This window comes from Peromyscus maniculatus, chromosome 1 (assembly GCF_049852395.1).
Source record: "Peromyscus maniculatus bairdii isolate BWxNUB_F1_BW_parent chromosome 1, HU_Pman_BW_mat_3.1, whole genome shotgun sequence".
NCBI classification, from domain to species: domain Eukaryota; kingdom Metazoa; phylum Chordata; class Mammalia; order Rodentia; family Cricetidae; genus Peromyscus; species Peromyscus maniculatus.
The window spans coordinates 178,811,794-178,829,639 of NC_134852.1; the positions used below are offsets into that span (position 1 = coordinate 178,811,794).

Genomic DNA, 17,846 nt, shown 5'->3' on the forward strand with positions numbered 1-17,846 from the left:
TAAGGCAGTGCCACCATTCCTGTATCAGCCATAGGCATGTACAACCCTACCAGGATGTGGTTAGCTCTTTAAAAAGTCACTAGAGTGTTCTAGATAAAGAGCCATCTGAAGTATGGTGAAGATACTACCATATTTATTTATGTTATAAACATGCGGTTCTGATGACTGGAAAGAAAACAGCTGTGCTTTCCACAACGGTGCCAGATGCAAATGGGATCTCCAAAAGATGAAATGCGGGGCCTCTTGGGCCACTTGCCCTTGCCTGATGTCTTTGGGCTTGGTGAAACTGCAAGATCAGCATATTTTTGTCAGGATTTTATGTAACTTGTTGAATTCTTACAAGAACACAAAATAAAACAAACTGCTGTCACGGCGCCACGGCCAGCTTCTCACTGTGCTTTCTTGCCCAGTTAAGAGCTGTTGAACTTTGAAGGAAGCCTTGAGCAGAGCAAACGGGCTGTGCAGAGTGAAATACTCACCATTACAGAGTAAAGGCATTCCTCTCAGGCCGTCAGCAAAGCTGAGACCCCATCGCCTCCAGGCTCCACTTCTAACCAGCTGGTCCATGTCGTGTCTTCATTAGCAAAAGATTTGAAAGCCTCAGCCCAGATGGACTTGAGATTGGGGAACCAGCCACATCTATTTGCAGAAGTGCATTACTTGCAGTTTTATGAGGGCGGTCCACACAAATGTGACAAGGATGTGGCTTCTTGATAGCCAGGAGAGGAAAGCATTTTTTTTTTAAGGTTGCCAGGTTTCAGGGGGCGTCGACCAAGGGTGCTTCCTCCAGCATACTAATTTTACCCCAAGGCTAAGGTGGCTTATGTGACTCTTTACTAAGTCCCTCTTTCAGCCAAGCTCTTCCCTGAGTTTGGCTTTTCTTTTTTGGGTTCCTGGAGGTACTGGCAAGCCTGTGTCTGCAGGACCCCTGTGGGCCTGTGGGCAGTGACCAACTTTCCTCCCTTCGGCAGCAGAGTCAGCTGTTGGTGATGGGCTCTGCGCAGTGGACCATGCTAAGCAGATGGGGAGGCCTCCGGCACTCTCAGGCCCACGTGCTCTGGCAGCGGGGTCGGCTTAAACACTCACTTTTAGTGTCCGTGTGTTGCTAAATGAGAGTCCTAAAAGCTGCTGCCCTGGGGCTTGGGGGAGAAGACAGAAGTGAGGGCGGGAGAGCAAAGAAGCCCCAGGATCCTAGGAAAGGGCCAGCCTTGCTCCCCACTGGATGTCAGCGGGATTTTACAGGAGACAAAGCTGAGGGAAAGTGAGCATTGGTCATAACAAAGGAGGCTTATGACATAACTGGTGACTGATGACAAAGACTTTAGTCCAGAGCCTGACTCATTGTCCCCAGCACCTCTCCACCAACTCTTCCTTCTGCCAGTCAGCTTGTAATTTAAATCAGGAATCTCGGAACTGGCAGGCAGGGGAAATCATGGAGGCCCTAAGGACTGGCTGTCAGAGGCGCGGCACTCCAAAGCTGATCAAATGGTGTCAGTGGACAGATGTGCAGGGTCCTGCCGTGACCACACTGAGATCATGAGGCAGCTGTGCGATCAGCTGTCACCTCGTGAGGAGGTGCCGGTGATTCAAAGAGAACAGGGGAACACACGGTTCTAAGCCACAGCACCTTACCCCGCTGAGCACAGTTCCCAGGAGGTCTGAATCCTTCTTTCCAGGCTCCTATCAGGACAGGCCATCGCTTCTCTTTTGAGAGACAGGAATCCACATGTAGTGAAAACCACCAGGAAGGCTTGTTGGCAGGAAAGCTGCAAGTGATCTCATGAGGGTAAAATGAGTGTTTCATTCCTTTCGGGGCTCTGTGTGTTAAAGTGCAGAAACGGAACAAAGGTGACGAATACGTGCTCATTGATGGCCCTCGGCCACCATTGACTTCATCTGTGAAGAACTGTTTGTATTTCCAACCCAGTTTGGCACATTTATTCTTCCTGAAGCTTTCTGTCCAGCAGGTTTGCTCGGTTCTGAAAATGGAGGAAAACTAAGGACTGGGTGGATTAAGTGACTTGCCCAAAGGGACAGACAAATGAGCACTGGGTGGCAGAGGAGCTAGTGGCAGGGTGGAGGGACACTTAAGGCTTTGAAAGAACATGATGAGAACTTCCAGGGCTTAAACTTGTTCCCATTCACTCAATTAAAAGGCTTCGTGTTTGTGTTTATTCAAAATACCTTATAAAATATTGATTTTTTTCAGTTGTAAAGTAAAGGTGTGAACACATAATGATAAAGACCAATGTACATTGCCAATGAACGAATGCCTTCTTCCAGGATAAAACTCAAGCCAAGCCTTTTATTAAACTGGGGAGAAATAATGGAGTGATTGGATCCCACCAAAAGGTACAAAAATATATAAAGAAAATCACATACACAATATTAATTTATTGATAATGGAAAATAGAAATAATGACTGCATAAGAATTGTGAATTATTTACCTTGGGAGCATCCCCATCCCCAGTAAAGGAAACATTCCACTTCTCAGAACTAATTGATGCTCTGTTCATTTAACTTTATTTCTTAATCATTTTTTTATGTAAGAAACAGCTTGATGTACTGACAGTACAATGTGTAACTGAATACTGCTTTTCTTTCTTTCTTTTTTTAAAAGATATATTTATTTATTATGTATACAGAAGAGGGTGCCAGATCTCATTACAGATGGTTGTGAGCCACCATGTGGTTACTAGGAATTGAACTCGGGACCTCTGGAACAGCAGTCTGTGCTCTTAACCGCTGAGCCACCTCTCCAGCCCCCTTAATCATTCTTTAATTATTTTTACACACCATTAACAACATAACCCAGTGAATCAGTGGCCACACTGTATAATTTTGTACCTGCCTTGTTAAAGGCTTACAGTGTCATGTTTTTTTACTCCAAAGTGTTAGCTTTGTATCATCTCAAATGGTACCCATTAATACTTCCACCACTGTAAGTGTGCTAGACTCTCGATGCTGTGTCACAGTATCTGTTCTAACCACTTAAGGAAGGTAGGACTTACTTTGGCTCACAGTTCGAGGGTTTCAACCCATTTTAGTGGAGAGGTGTGGGAGAGCAGAACAGCTTGCCTCATGGTACCCAGGAAGCAGAGAGAAAGAAAGCCTATGATGGATTTTTTTTCTTTCTTTCTGTAGTTGATCCTCTATGGAAACATCCAGAACTTCACTTTACTAATCTTTTGTGTGCTTCTTAATCTAACCTCATTGACAAGAGTTTCTAGCATGAACCCATCCCTTTCAGACCTGACTCCCAAACATATCTCATTCTACCCTTGGCTCTCAAAAGGCTTATGTCCATCTGCAAAATGCATTATGTTCATCTCCAAGAGTCTCCATAGTCTCAAGAGCACCAACACTGTCCAAAAGTCCAAGTTTAAAATCTCCTCTAAGACCCAAGTTAAATTCTTACCTGTGAGTCTTTGTAAAATCAAAAGGAAAATTAGGTAGTTATAGTATACAATGGCATTCCCATTTCAAAAGAGAAAAAGTAGGAAAAGAAGAAGTAACAGGCCAAAGGAAGACTGAAAGCCAGGAGGCCAATTGTTAAATCCTGTGGGTTCATGCCTGGCATCCTGGATACATGGTGGTGGGAAGTTGAGTTCCAAATAACTTGGGGAAAACTGCCTATGGCTTTTGCTGGTTGCATCTATATGGTGTCTCACTTGGATGGGCTCTACTAGCTCCAGGCATACTGGCCTTCCTCAGCAGATGTTCCACATTCCTGATACCAATGACATCCTAGGGTCACTGCAGTTTAGGTTGGACTTCAAGTCTCATGTATAACCTTCTCAGGAGCTGCCTACAGGGATTCTGACCCTGCTATACATTATCTGGTCTCCTATGCTTTGTTTTGAAACTTGGGTAGACACTTTTATAATAACCCTATAATTGTTGCGTTCTACATGCCTGCAAAGCCAGCAATGCATAGATAACATCAGTTCTGCAGCCAGTTTGAACAGTAGCTGAGTCCCCTTTAGACCCATGGCTATAGTGGCTTCTGGGTATGGCTAAACTCAGAAACACACTTACCTATGGCATCCTTGGTCTGTCAGTGTACCTCTGAGCTCTCTTTTCAAATGAGTAAAGATCTTTACATCCTTAAGCCTACAATGAGAAGGAATCAGGATTCCATCAGGACATCTTTGCTATTGTCCCAACGAAAACTATTTTGTTTCCTTTGAATGTCTCTGACCTCTTCAGCAGCCACGCTTTCCCCAGCCCTAGTTTTATGTGCACTTCTTTTTAGGGCAAAGTGAAAAAAAAATCAACATTTCTACCCTACTTTTTATTCTTAGTTTTCTTTGTAGACATGTAAACATAGTCTAGCAACCACCATGCTATACAGCCTGAGTACCAGGTTGCCTTGAGTTTTTTCATTCTTTCAATTGATCCATTTTTTTGAAACTCAAGTTCAAAGTCTCAGGGCATAGACGAAATGTAGACAAACTCGTTGCCACAATGTAACACAAGTGGCCTGTGGTTTAATTCTCAGTTTTGCCCTTGGCCCCATCTGGAGCCTCACAACTACAGTCTTTACTGCTGACATTGCCCCCAGCATTCTGAGCTCTCAATAGAATCGTGCATCAAGCTCATCCTGCAGTATTCTTAGCTTTCTCTAGCATATCTTTTCCAACTTTTCTGGATTCCTCCCACAAACCGGTTCCTGAGTATTCTGATCAGCACTGCCAGGTAGTCATAGCAATGGTCCCACTTCACCGCTACCAAATTTCCATGTTGGACTTCTCATCACAGTGGGGAAATAACTGACAGGAGAAACCATAGGGAAGATGGTTGATTTTCAGCTCCTGGTGGAGCACAGCATCTCACCCCACAGAGGTCAGGAGGCAGAAAGGGAACGCCTGATTTCTCCCTTTCCCTTTCTTATTCTTCCCTGGCAACAGCTTTATATACCAGATGCACATTAACCTCCTACCTGTTTCTCAATCAGATTGAAAATCAAAATTAATCTCACAATGTATAATTCTCAAAAATCTGTTTCTTATTCTCTCAGTTATATAACCCTCACTATGGCCAGTATTATCTCCCACGGTGGTATAAATTGGTTGAAGGCAGAAGAGTAGCAAAAACTTACTGTTTTATATATAGAAAACATAGATCTACACTGGTCATAACTACAGACACAGTGGTCTCTTGGTACATGTAGGAAATTGGCTGCAGGACTCCTCAATAATACCAAAATATGAAGATACTGAAGTCTCTTCCATGAAGTGGCAGAGTATTTGTAACGAACCTACATACATCCTCCTATATATTTTAAATCATCTCTATTACTTATAACACCCAATCCATTGTAAATAGAATGGTTCTTGTAGTGTTTTGTTTAGGGAATAATGACAAGAAGAGCCTATATATGTCTGAGGCAAACGTATTTTTTCAAGTATTTCTAATCATTTGTTACATTAGACATATGGAACCCACAGATCTTGAGAGATGACTGTTCAGAATATCCACTGCATTAAAATTTCATGTGGGGTAAGACCATTCAGTAAAAATATATTTAAAGGGAGGAGGCAAAACATTGATGGGTAATAATAAAGCCAGGTTTAGGAAACATTGCCAGACACCTATGCTTGTCAAACCTGGTTGCATGGTGGAATTTTCTTGGCTCCTTAAGAAACAGGGATTCCAGAAGCAGAGCAAGCTGTTGCTCAACACACCAGTGATAACTTCCCTAGAGGAACAGCAAGTTCTACAGTTGTTTATGCACCAGAACACCAACCTCAGAACTCAGGAAACTGAGTGATCCCATGGTGCCTGCCTTTTGTATAAACAAAATTTTAAAAAAAAGTGCTGAAGAAAGTAGACAGAAACAGGTTATACCTCTATCCCAACTTTGAACTACCCAGTCCAGAGAGAGAGGGAAAGAAAGGGATGGAGGGAGGGAGGGAGGAAGGGAGAGAACTAAGGGGGGATGGAGGGAGGAAAGATAGAGAGATAGAAAGAAAGATAGATAAATAATAGATAGATAGGCAGATAGATGATAGATAGATAGATAGATAGATAGATAGATAGATAGATAGATAGATAGATAGATAAGTCAATTGATCCCACTTATGGGAGGATATGAGAATTCAATCCAGGTCTTAGACTTGAAACCTAGCACCCCATACCCAGTATAGTAAGAGGTAGTGTTGATCAAAGCCCTGTCCTATAGCCAACCTACAGAATGAGCCACTGTAAGTGCATTAAGCCAGGTGCAAAGAGACAGCTGCCTCCACCATCAACCTCCACCATTCCTTCAACCTCAGGATGCAAGACTTTAGCCACTGAGGAGCAGGGCCCATAAGCTAGCACAAGGTTTTGTCTGAGTCCAATGTCACACTCACTATAGTGAGACCAAGCACACGGCAGTAACTAAAGGGCCCGTTTGCAGACAGAGCTTCTAGACCATCTCTGGCATCAGGTGGAGACATGTATGTATGTGTAGGACTAACCCAGATTTCTGTGCTGGAAGGGGCTTGGAGCACATTTATCTTCTTCCCAAGACTCTGCAGGCAGAGAGACTCAGCTGAGACTCAGTTTACCATGGCCAGAGGTCGCCTCTACTATCCATCCCCTGAACTCTAGCAACACTCTCAGGCCAGTGCTCACACCTGTGCCCCAGTGGGACAGACTCATGTTTGAGCCCGCATCACTGATGACTGCACTGTAGGACTTGGAGTACTCCTGAAATGGTGCAGACTTTTACAGCTGAGAAATACAGGCACGGCCAAGTTTAACATCAGCCCAGGTGGCCCAGGTTCTGCCTTTACCAGTACTAGATAAACTTCAGACAGCATGGTGTGGTGAGAGACCTGTTTCAGGAAGAAGGATGGGGTAGCAGTCATAAGACTGACTATATCCTGGGATTTAGAGCTGGACCTGGGAAAGTTAATCTCAGGTCCATCCCCTGGGGGTGGAGCCTCTGGAGCAATTCTAATGCCAGGGGAAGACATGTGACCCCAGGCTATCACACTTCTCTTCCAGCTAGCATCACTGACCGGTCTCAGTGGCCTTGGACCACGGGTCTACCCAAGCAGCAAATAGCTCGTAGGGGTGTGGACCTTGGTCCTCACTATTATTAGTGTTGTGCTGATCTTTGTGGGCTGGGGGCTCAGAGTGTGAGAGAGCTTTGTGACCTTGGTGAGCACAGATGTGACATAGAAGATAAAGGTGGCCTCTTTTTGGTGACTACCCAGAGCCTAGACAAAATCCTGAATTGTCTGACTACTGGTCAGTGATTATAGATGAGCCATGTGGGATTATCCTGGATCGGGGAGAGGGCTTGTGGGGACATGCTACCTTCCTTAGATATTGCCACTGCCTCACAAACAATTTGCTAACAGACTATTTGGGACAAGCCTGGGTTTGGATTGCCCCTGAGAACAGAGGGAGTGATAGCATACTCCTGGCAGATCTGGACCTGGGCACCACCTAGTGCCGACCTAGTGGAAATGACTGCAGGCTCAGAAAATCAAAAGACTGCATAGAGTGGCTTTGATGGCACCTGCCGATAATCCTAGCCCTTGGGAGGATGAGGCAGGAGGATTGTGTGTTCAAGGTCAGCCCGAGTCACACAGTGAGTTCCAATCCAGCCTTAGTGACAGAATTAGACTCTGCCTCAAACAACGCAGAAAGCCAGGTTAAGAAAAATGGAATGTGTTGGGACTTCGTGTTATTGTAAAAACCAAAACAAAACAAAAAAATCTGTTGGAAACAATTTAAGGAGTTAAAGACTTATTTTAGTTCACAACTTCAGAGATTTCAGCCAGGTATGATAAGAGCATGGTAGAATAGAATGTTTATGGCAGCCAGGAAGCATGAAGGACAATAGTACAGGGACCAGCTCTAACCTTGAACACAATTTCCCAGAGGTCCATTCTTCCATCTGGTCTCTCGCTCCTAAAGTTCCTACTGCCTCTCCTAATAACACTGTTATCAGGTGCGGGCCAATAATTCAGCACATGAGCCAGTGTGGATCATTACGTGTTTAAGCCATGACTCAGGAGTAAATAGGGCTCCTTCAGTGCCCAGGTGATGTCTCACACCGACGAACATCCAGAGCTTTCAGAAGACATGACTGTATCTAGTACTCAAAGTGTCAGCAGTCAGCAGCTGAGCAGGCAGCCCTCGGCACGGGAGCACTAGCAGAGAATTTAAAACTCAGTGAGTTTGGGAGGTACCCCCAAAACAGACACCTAACGAAGAGATGGAAGCAATTAATAAGAAATCAAACACGGTCTTGAAATGAAAGTAGCGTGTGGCGAAATTAAAAATGCAGCAGAAGGCATCAGTGGCAGCACAGATCAAACAGAAGCAAGAATTAGTGAGTTTGAAGACAGGCTATTTGAAAATACACAGACACAGAAGAGGAAACAAAATAAGGAGGGATGAAAAGGCTTATGGGAGCTCTGAGACAATATCAAAAACAAATGTTTGGGCTATTGGGATGCAAGAAGACTTCATGATTCTAAGGGGGTTGAAAGTTCATTCAGAGAGATGGTAACAGAGCACTTTGGATACACTGAAATGGGTTTCAGTATAGATATGACAGAAGTCACTGATAAATTTAACTAAGGCCCATGACATCTTAAAAATCAAACTCCGAAAGGCCGAAGATGTGACCAAAGCAAGACAGAAACTCAGCTGCTGGACAGAAGGACAGAAGGACAGAATTATTTCCTGCAGATCCATGTCTGGTACCCAGAGCATGTGGTAGCATCATCTGTGCTCTGATAGACTTTGTTCACCTTGAGGCTACGATCCTGTCCATCTGCTGTCTCTCTTGCGTCAGCTCTTCTGGCTTTCCTGAGCAATGATTCTACCTTCCTTGCAAGACCAACACCAGGGGTCTCTGTTGTGGCTCAGGCTTCACCCTCAAAGCTTCAATGGCCTCCTCAGGTCTCTTTTAGGGAATCTGATCTTACCATGCATAGGCCGGCCTCACCGCCTTTACTCTGGAACCTTGCTACTAGTCCTGATGATCCCAGAGTTGCTGCAGTCTGCATGCCAGCAAAGCCAGACTTAGATGGACAATTTCTGCAGCCAGCGGGAGATGCAGCATGGTCCTCTCTTAGCACAGCTGCAGTGGTCTCTGGATGCCAGTGGGCCTGAACCTAGGGAGACATTCCCCAAGGTGGTTCTGTTCCAGCTGTGGACTCAGCTGGAGCCACCCTCGGTCCAGGGGCTTCCTTCTCTTAAACACACATGCTCCCTTCTTAAATGAAAGATTTTCAAATAGGATCTCATTTTTTTGCCCCCTGGAGCCTTCACAGGGTAGGCTCTTCCCCTCAAGGCACCATCCCTATTTTCCTAATGTTTAATGATCCCTGTAACAATTACAGCAACTTTGCCTGCCCTCACGTTGTCTGAACTTTAAAACACATTCACGACTTTTCTTTGACCAACTAGACATTTTTCCTGTTCTGCTCTGTATTCTCAACTCTCAGTATAACTTTGCCTAACATAGTGAGCAAAAACCACATGGCAACCTCAATGTTATGCTATCTTGAAATTTCATCATTACTTTGAGTTTAGCCTCTCAAAATTTCATGGTATGGGCATAGCCAGTTTATCTGCCTGAATGTAGCATGAATGGCCCCGGCTCAGTTACACAGGATCCTTGTTTTACTCTGAACCACCATCAGCAGTCTTCACGGTCTGCACTTTGCATGGTACCCTATGACCCAGCCCAGTTCCATGGGGTCCTTGTTCCTCTCTGAACCTGCATCAGCAGTCTTCACTGTCTGCACTTCGTATGGTACCCTACTCTTTGGGACTCCACCACAATGGCCATCAAGCTCCCCTGACAGCATCCTCAGGCTTTCTCCATCCCAAAGTTCCTCCAATAGATCAGTTCCTAAGGTCTACAGAGCACACAAGTTTATCAGGGCAACAACCTCAGCATGGTTCCAATTGTTCCCTATTAGTCATCTCATACATTGTTGTGACCAAATACCAAACAGAAACAAGTTAAGGCAGGAGCCGTTTATTTTACATTCTTATTTTGGGGTGAAGTGCATGCCACGATGCTCATGTGAAGGTCAGAGCACAGTTTGTGGGAGTCAGTTTTTAATCTTCTGCCATGTGGGTCTGAGGGATGAACTTGAGTCATCAGGCCTGGCAGCAAGTGTCTTTCCCCACTGAACCATCTTACTGGCCCCGTTTGTTTCTATTCCTACCCTAATGATTTTAAGTTTCTGTATTTTCAATTTTTTTGTTATATCCTAAAGGCTTTGTTTAGATATGAGGGAGAGCTGGCTGTGACATCTATCACCCCATTGGCTGCCAGGGTTGATTCAGCTGATCTGGGTAGTTAGGTGGGGGTATCCCATTCCTCCCCCCACCCCAAGCTGTGTGCTCCATCAGTTGAAAAAGATAAACTTCCTCTATAAAGGAGGGTAGGTCTTTGGTAAAGGGTATATTAGATTAGCATCTGCGCCCCTTGCTAGAAATTTCAAGCAAGCTCTCAAAATGTGTTATGTGAACCTCATGATAATCACAAAGCAAACATATGCAGTATGTAAACACAAGTCAGTGAGTAAGGAATCAAAACACACCACTAAAGTAATTCACTGCCAACGAAGGTTATAGATAGGGGGAAAAGGAGGAAGGGATAGAGGAGGTGAAGGGAGGGAAGGAGGGGGAAAGAGGGAGAGAGATGGCTATAAGAACTTTACTATTAATAATTATTTCAAATGTAAAAGAACTAAATTTGCCAATTAAGAGACAGTTAATAAAAGGATAAAAAAAGATCCAATCATAAGTTGCTTACAAGAAACTCAGTTTCCCTCCAAGGACACATAGTCTGAAAAGGAAGTGATGAGGCAAGACATTCCTTGCAGACAGAATTTAAAAAGAAGCAGAAAGAGCCATGTTAATTTAAGACAAAATAGACTCCAAAACCAAAGGAATAAAAAGACATAAGGAAGCACAGTACTCAACAACAAAGGTGTCCATGCAGCAGGAACTGAGTTCTAAATATGCATGCACCAAATGCTGGAGCACCCAAGAAAGTAAAGCAAGTATTACTAGACTGGATATACCTGGGCAATATTTGAAGACTTTAATATGCCACTTTCAGCAGCAGATACAAATCATCCAGACAGAATATCAACAGAGAAACACTAGAATTAAAGTTCACCATGGAGTAAATAGAACTAATCTATGGGACACTGCAGAAAAACCAACAAATAGCATGAAAAACACTGTATGTCCATACGCAAAAAAAAAAAAAAAAAAAGACAGTAGATTCCTCTCTCTTACCAGTTACAATGATGAACTCAGAGTGCAACAAGACTGACATGTAGGCCCTGAAACTACAAAACCACAAAAAGAAAATATGAAGGGAATTCTTTGAGACACTGGGATGCGTGAAAATTCTTTGGACAAGGTCTTAAAAACAGTGAAAGCAAAATAGACAACTGGGATTACAAGAAGCTACAAGCCCTCTGTGCTGAGTAGGAAATACTCACTATGGTGAAGGCAGCTTACAGGATGGGAGCAAATACTTGCCAGCTGTGTACCTGACATAAAAAAACACAGCATCACTAATCATCAGGGAAACACAAATAAAAATCAGAGTGAGCTATTTATTTATTACTGCAGCAGGAAGAAAAGAGAATGCTTACACACTGAGGGTAGAAATAATGATTTGGAGGAGGTTCTTTAAAAAATTAAAAATGGAACCAATATTGATCCATCAATGCTACCTCTGGGCATCTATCATCCCCTAGTGAGATTAGAATGCTGAAGAAATATCAGCACCCCTATATTGATTGCAGCCCTGTTCACAACAACCAAGAGATGGCAGCATCCTAAGTGGGTAGCTGGCTTTCTTTGGACCCTGAATAATGACACAGAGACTTCTTACTAAGTATGAAAGCTTGACCTTAGCTTAGGCTTGTTTGTAACAAGCTCACAACTTAAATTAGCCCGTTTATATTATTCTGTGTTCTGCCACATGGCTTTTTTACCTCTCCTCTATATTGTACATCTGACTCCCTCTGTGTTTCACTGGTAAATCCCTTCTACCAGATTCTTCCCTCAAGTTCCTCTCTCTCTCTCTAGAAGTCCCACCTATCCTTTCCTATTGGCTGCTCAGCTCTTTATTAAACCAATCAGAAGGTGCCTTGGCAGAGACACATCTTCTCAGAGTACAAAATGATTATCCTACAACACAGGTGTCTATCAAGTGATGAATGGATAAAGAAAATGTGGTATGTGTATGCAATGGAATACTATGCAGCCACAAAAGCAATGAAATCCTGTCATCTGTGACACATGAATGGAACCAGAGAGTCTTAGATTAAGTGAAGTCAGTCATGAATGAAAACACAAGGGCCACATATTCTGACTCATGTGGAATCTAAAATAGTTGATATCATAAAAGTTGAGAGTAGAATGGCAGGGCCCAGAGACTGGGGAGAAAGGAAGAGAAGGGGGTGGTGTATCATGGTTCCTGTGATACAGCTAGCAAGAAGCTCAGGGTGTTACCATACAGTGTGGCAAATGTGATAACAATTACACAGAACACATTTCCAAATGCTGGAGGGAGGCATTTTGAAAAGTTTTACTATAACAAAATGAGGACTGTTTGAAGACATGAATCTGTTTGTACTGATTTAAATATTATGCAGTGTATACATGTATCAAACATGACGGTACTCAACTAATGATATCATTTTTATGTTTTTGTGTATTCGATAAGGAAAAAAAATGGTGGCTGGGTCCTCCCTTTTCAGAGTTTCTAATGATCTGATGGTCCTGGGCATGGCCTGTGTAAGAAATCACAGATGAGTCATCTTTAAGATGACAAACTTGAGAACTGTTGCTCTGGCTGGCAGGTGACAGAACATTCCACCACAGTATGCATGTCTAACATTACAACACTCTCCTTCAGAGCCCACATGTGACTCTGGGATTTTTCTCCATACATTACTGCAATTAATTGGAGTTGATGAGTGAAATCAATCCCATTTGCCATTCCTGTGCTAGATGGACTTGTGCTAGCCTAGAATCCAAAAGCCGTATCTTAATGTTTGAGTACCCCAATGCTTCTCATTAAATGTCATCATGCTTTATATTTTGTCATTGCCCTTCAGTGACCCCAGAGCAAAAGACAGGAGATAAACTGACAGTGAGAGAGAAAGAATGGAAGTTACTGAACGTTGAATACAGTTGAGGGAGTTATGCTTGGTTTTACCTGGCTGGTATTCCATTTCCATTACAAAATGCCACTTGGAGATAACATGAGATAACCCCAAATTGTTTCATTTCATGGCAGGCCTCTTTTAGGATGGTTGTTTTATGCTGGCTTCTAAGGCTACAGTGTTCATCAAGTAGACACAAAGGAAGAACAGGAATTAGTGCTAAGTTTTAGTTAGGATTACCTTCAAGTGAAAAGTCAACAACATAATTCCATGCATAAGAATTTCTATTATTTAATTACCAAGTTAACCAAATTTAAAACAACCATGCCCCTTGAGGTAAATACAGATTAAGTAAATGTATTCTATAGGAATCTTTAGAAACAATTTTCCTTGAATTTGATGGTTGAATAGAAACATATTTGGAATAACACTGATCACTTCTTAGGCTATTTGTGTGTGTGTGTGTGTGTGTAAAACAATAGTTTGGGAAACAAAACAGTAATTCAGATAAAGAAAAGTGTATAGGTCAATAATTATCTGGAAATTATAATAAAAAACAAAGGCATCAAGTGGGCAAAAGTTTGAAAAGATGGAAATACCAAATGGAGAAGATCTAGAAACGATGCTGTGGTGTTTTTTTTTTTTTTTTTTTTTTTGGTTTTTCGAGACAGGGTTTCTCTGTGTAGCTTTGCGCCTTTCCTGGAGCTCACTTGGTAGCCCAGGCTGGCCTCGAACTCACAGAGATCCACCTGCCTCTGCCTCCCGAGTGCTGGGATTAAAGGCGTGCGCCACCACGCCCGGCGTGCTGTGGTGTTTTTAATGAGAACGGTTCCAACTGGCTCATATGTTTGAATGCTTGATCCCTAGTAGGCAGAACTGTTCTGGGAAGGACTAGGAGGTGTTGAAGAGGTAAGTCAGTGGGATTGGGCTTCAAGCTTTCGAAAGTCTTCACTAGGCTCAGTCTCTGTCTCTGCGTCTCTGTCTGTCTGTTTCTGCTTCTGGCTTGTGGATACGATGTAAGCTCTCAGCTAACTCGCCAGCCTGCCTACCTGCTGCCATGCTTCCCACCATGGTGGTCACAGACTCTCCCCATAAAACTGTAAGCAAGCCTCCTATTAAATTCATGCTTTTGTAAGTTGCCTTGGTCATGGTGTCTCTTCACAGCGATAGAACAGTTAACTAAGATAGACACCATCTCAACTAAACCACTGTGGAAAAGTAGTTTGGCTTGTCCAGCAAAGGTGAAGTTACCCAAATTTCGTACCCTGAAGTTGTATTCCTAGAGACTTCTTGAGAAATGTGCTCCTGTGGGGCAGGGAGGCCGCTTACCACAACCGCAACAGAATCAGTGCGTGTGTTCACGGGGTAGTGCAAATAAGACATTTGACACAGTAACAAGTTGACTACAGTTCAACAATGAGATTGATATTCCTCAAATATAACATGGATGGCTTTCATAAATACAGTGCTGAATAAAAAGATTTCACAAAAAGCCTTTTCATATAAATATTTTTAAAACAGATGAAACTAACAATAACTTGCAGGGGTGAATTCCTACATGATAGAATTATAGAGGAAAGTCAAGAAGCAATTACCACCCATGTCAAGAGAGCAATTAGGAGAGATCAAGGCTGTTGCTATCATTAAGAAGAGGCACCCAGGGGGTAAGGAGAAAGCCCACGCATACTGATAATATTGAAAGAGGAATATAGCACCTAGTTCAGGACTTTGTGTCTGTCAAAAATAACCTTGAGACGGAAATTCACTTACCTTTGGACCATTTTGTGAAATCATCTCTGTTTCCCCTAAGCTGACCAGAGTCACAGAATGCGCCCAATCACATTTTTTTTTTGCAAACATTTCATTGGAGAGGAGAGGAACCAGCGAGGCAACACCCCACAAACAGTTCAAGCACTGAGCACATTCTCAAGGCTGCTTGAATTAGGTGTTTCTAGATAGAAATCCTGTTAATCTCCAAATAAGCATAATATTTTATTCTTTTCTCTCTTGATTTTATCTCTGACCACAAGTTTCATGACCCAAGTAGTAATCACACACATGGTATTGAAGTTACATAAAATACATTTTTATGGAATCTTATGGATGATGTTATAATTCATAATAAAAAAATTTCTAACTTCTCATTTTTCTATAATTTGTATATTGATGTATTAGTTTAATAAACAATAGCCATTTTTTTTGGTTTTGCATGCATGAAGATTCTAGATTCTGGAAAAGAGAGACTATAACTGCCCTGACTTTATGCCTTATTGATTGTCTATTGGTACTGACCCATTAAAATCGTATGAAGTTGGCAAGAGACTGTTCTTCAATGACTGATGGAGGGAGCTGAAGGCGAAGACTGAGGCTAGACACAACTCAGTTTGCTGGACACTGTCAAAACCAACAGAGAGAAGAGAAGATGCCAAGGTCTAAGAAAACGCCCAGGGAAGAAACACAGTCAAACCCCTGCCCACCCCTGACTCCAGGACTAGAAACATAATTGATGTGAAAACGGCCAACAGTAACATAGAGTTAAAATTCTTTTGTGTAGCTTGTCCTGTCTGCGGAGCCCCTAGCAGTGGAATCAGGACCTGTCCCTGGCACTGAGCTGACTTTTTGGAACCTATTCCCCACGCAGGGATGCCTTGATGCAGGGGGAGGAGCTTGGTTTTGCCTCAACTACTTTGTTGACTCCCATGGGAGGCTTGCCCCTTTTTGAATGGAGGAGTGGAGTGGGGGGGATAGACTGGAGGTTGGGGGAGGGAACAGGAAGAGAGGAGGGAGGGGAAACTGTGGTTGGTATGTGAAATAAATGAAAAAAAGAAAGATTCTTTCCACACTGTCCTATTCAACCTATCTTCCTATTCCAGTTATATGCGACGACCTAAAAGTGGCCACTCTGATTCCTTCTTCATCTGTAGAATCAGACTTCAACTTTTCATTGTGGTCTTTTCTCTGGTGAGTTCTTCTGTGGCAATGAAAGAAACAGGAAAGAATGGAGATTTGGTGAAGACGTGCCAAGAATCAGTGTTTCGTCTTGCTGGGTGAGGGAGCAGAGGCCATGCTTGTCATTTACAGGTCAGCTTCACTGTCAGGCGCACAAACGTCAATACAGTCTCAAAGGAAGCTGAGAGATGGGGGCACCGTTAAGAACATGCACTGTTCCGACAAAGGACCAGGGTTCAGTTCCCATGTAGGGCAGCTCACAACTCACTCCAGCTCTAGGGATACAACGAATCCCTTTTTTGACTTGTTTGCCTAAATCAGAGATGCACAAATGTGTGTAAGTACACACATTCTAAAAAAAAGTTTTAAAAATAAAAATGTATAATGTGCGTTTTCCATAGGGCCACCTTGATAGTGAGCCACTGTGAGCCTAAAGATGTTCAGGGGTCACATGCATCACGGAGGACTCCAAAAATATTTGCTCTGGAATCTGCAGCTGTTCTTCTGGAGAGTGGAGCAATGAACAAACATTAGCCCATTAGCATTAATAAAAAGGCATCTTACCACACCACCGTCCAGAGTCACCATTGTATTTACTCCGGACACCGACTATCGACTTTGCTTTCAGCAAAGTCTTATTATTGATGGCTCCTGGCTGTCTTTGGCATCCATAGTCCCCCATCTGATCTCGTTATTTCGGATCTATGCACCCTGGCTGGCGTTTGTGTCTTCTGTCTCTGGTCCTCCCATCATATAAATGGGATTGTTTTATGGCTTCCTTTCTCTAGACCTTGGGTTTTGTCCTGGCTTGGTTTGCTGTGGCATGTTTAAGGATGGAAACCTACACCCAGAGTGAAGGTCTCCAGCTCCCAGGGGACCCTTCAATGGGTGACCTCCTTCTGTCGGGCAGAGCGGGGGAGGGGTCCATTTGTCCCCGAGGCTTCTCTGCCCCCACCCCCAGCCCCCGCCCGGAGCTGAACGTTCCAAGTTGGCCCAAGCACTTGGCAGACAAGCTCCTTGATTGTTGCTGGAGACCCCAGGTCAGTTTGGGGCGGAGCAAGCTTTTTAGGAATCCAAGAGGCTGGGACAGGCATGCTGATGAGGGAAAACGTGCTGGGGAGAAGGTAGGCCCCGATGTATGCCCTGGTGGACAAAAGCTGCGAGTGTCAGCTTGATTTGCAAGATCAACATTCATGAGTTCGACTGCTTAGAAAGGGGGATTATCTACAAACCGGGGTCTGAATGGGAGCCATAAATAAGTGATTTCACACTACCAAGCAGGAAGAATATTCTGCCTCCTAAATTATTCTGAACAGCATGTTCAGCCCCTCCCAGGTTCCCACCAGTGACTAGCCCTGGGGCTGGGAGTTGTTCAAATAATGGACCTCTTGGCAAACAGCCCCTGCCTCAGGAGGCGCCCAGTTTCAGAGCCATGGTGCAGCGTCCGCTTCGCTTCCGAAATCCAATCCAGATTTTGCCTCCTACCGCCTTTGTGGTCCATTTCAGGCCGTGGCTGTTCCGGGCAAGGATTTCTCTCCAACCACAATCAGCCCTGCTCTGCTGGGGTTCCCAGGCTGTGCACGTTTCAAACGTGCTCGAATATGCATCAAAGGCATTGGGAGGGTCTTTCATCCGCTGCCTAAGTAGGGACATGCTTCTAGCTACGCCATTTGTAGCTGCGTTTGCTCTGAAATGGAAATGTACCTCCTGATGCAAGGAGACCGGTGGAAGGTTCC

The 17,846-nt window shown here is 43.7% G+C and overlaps 1 long non-coding RNA gene across 1 annotated transcript; it reads left to right on the forward strand.

The window, feature by feature from the left end:
- The first annotated feature begins 900 nt into the window (after nucleotides 1–900).
- LOC143270721 (uncharacterized) lies at nucleotides 901–15,900 on the forward strand. Its single transcript, XR_013047959.1, has 3 exons — nucleotides 901–1,786; nucleotides 2,210–2,352; nucleotides 15,381–15,900. It is a non-coding gene; the product is annotated as an uncharacterized LOC143270721 (long non-coding RNA).
- Nucleotides 15,901–17,846: the final 1,946 nt, after the last annotated feature.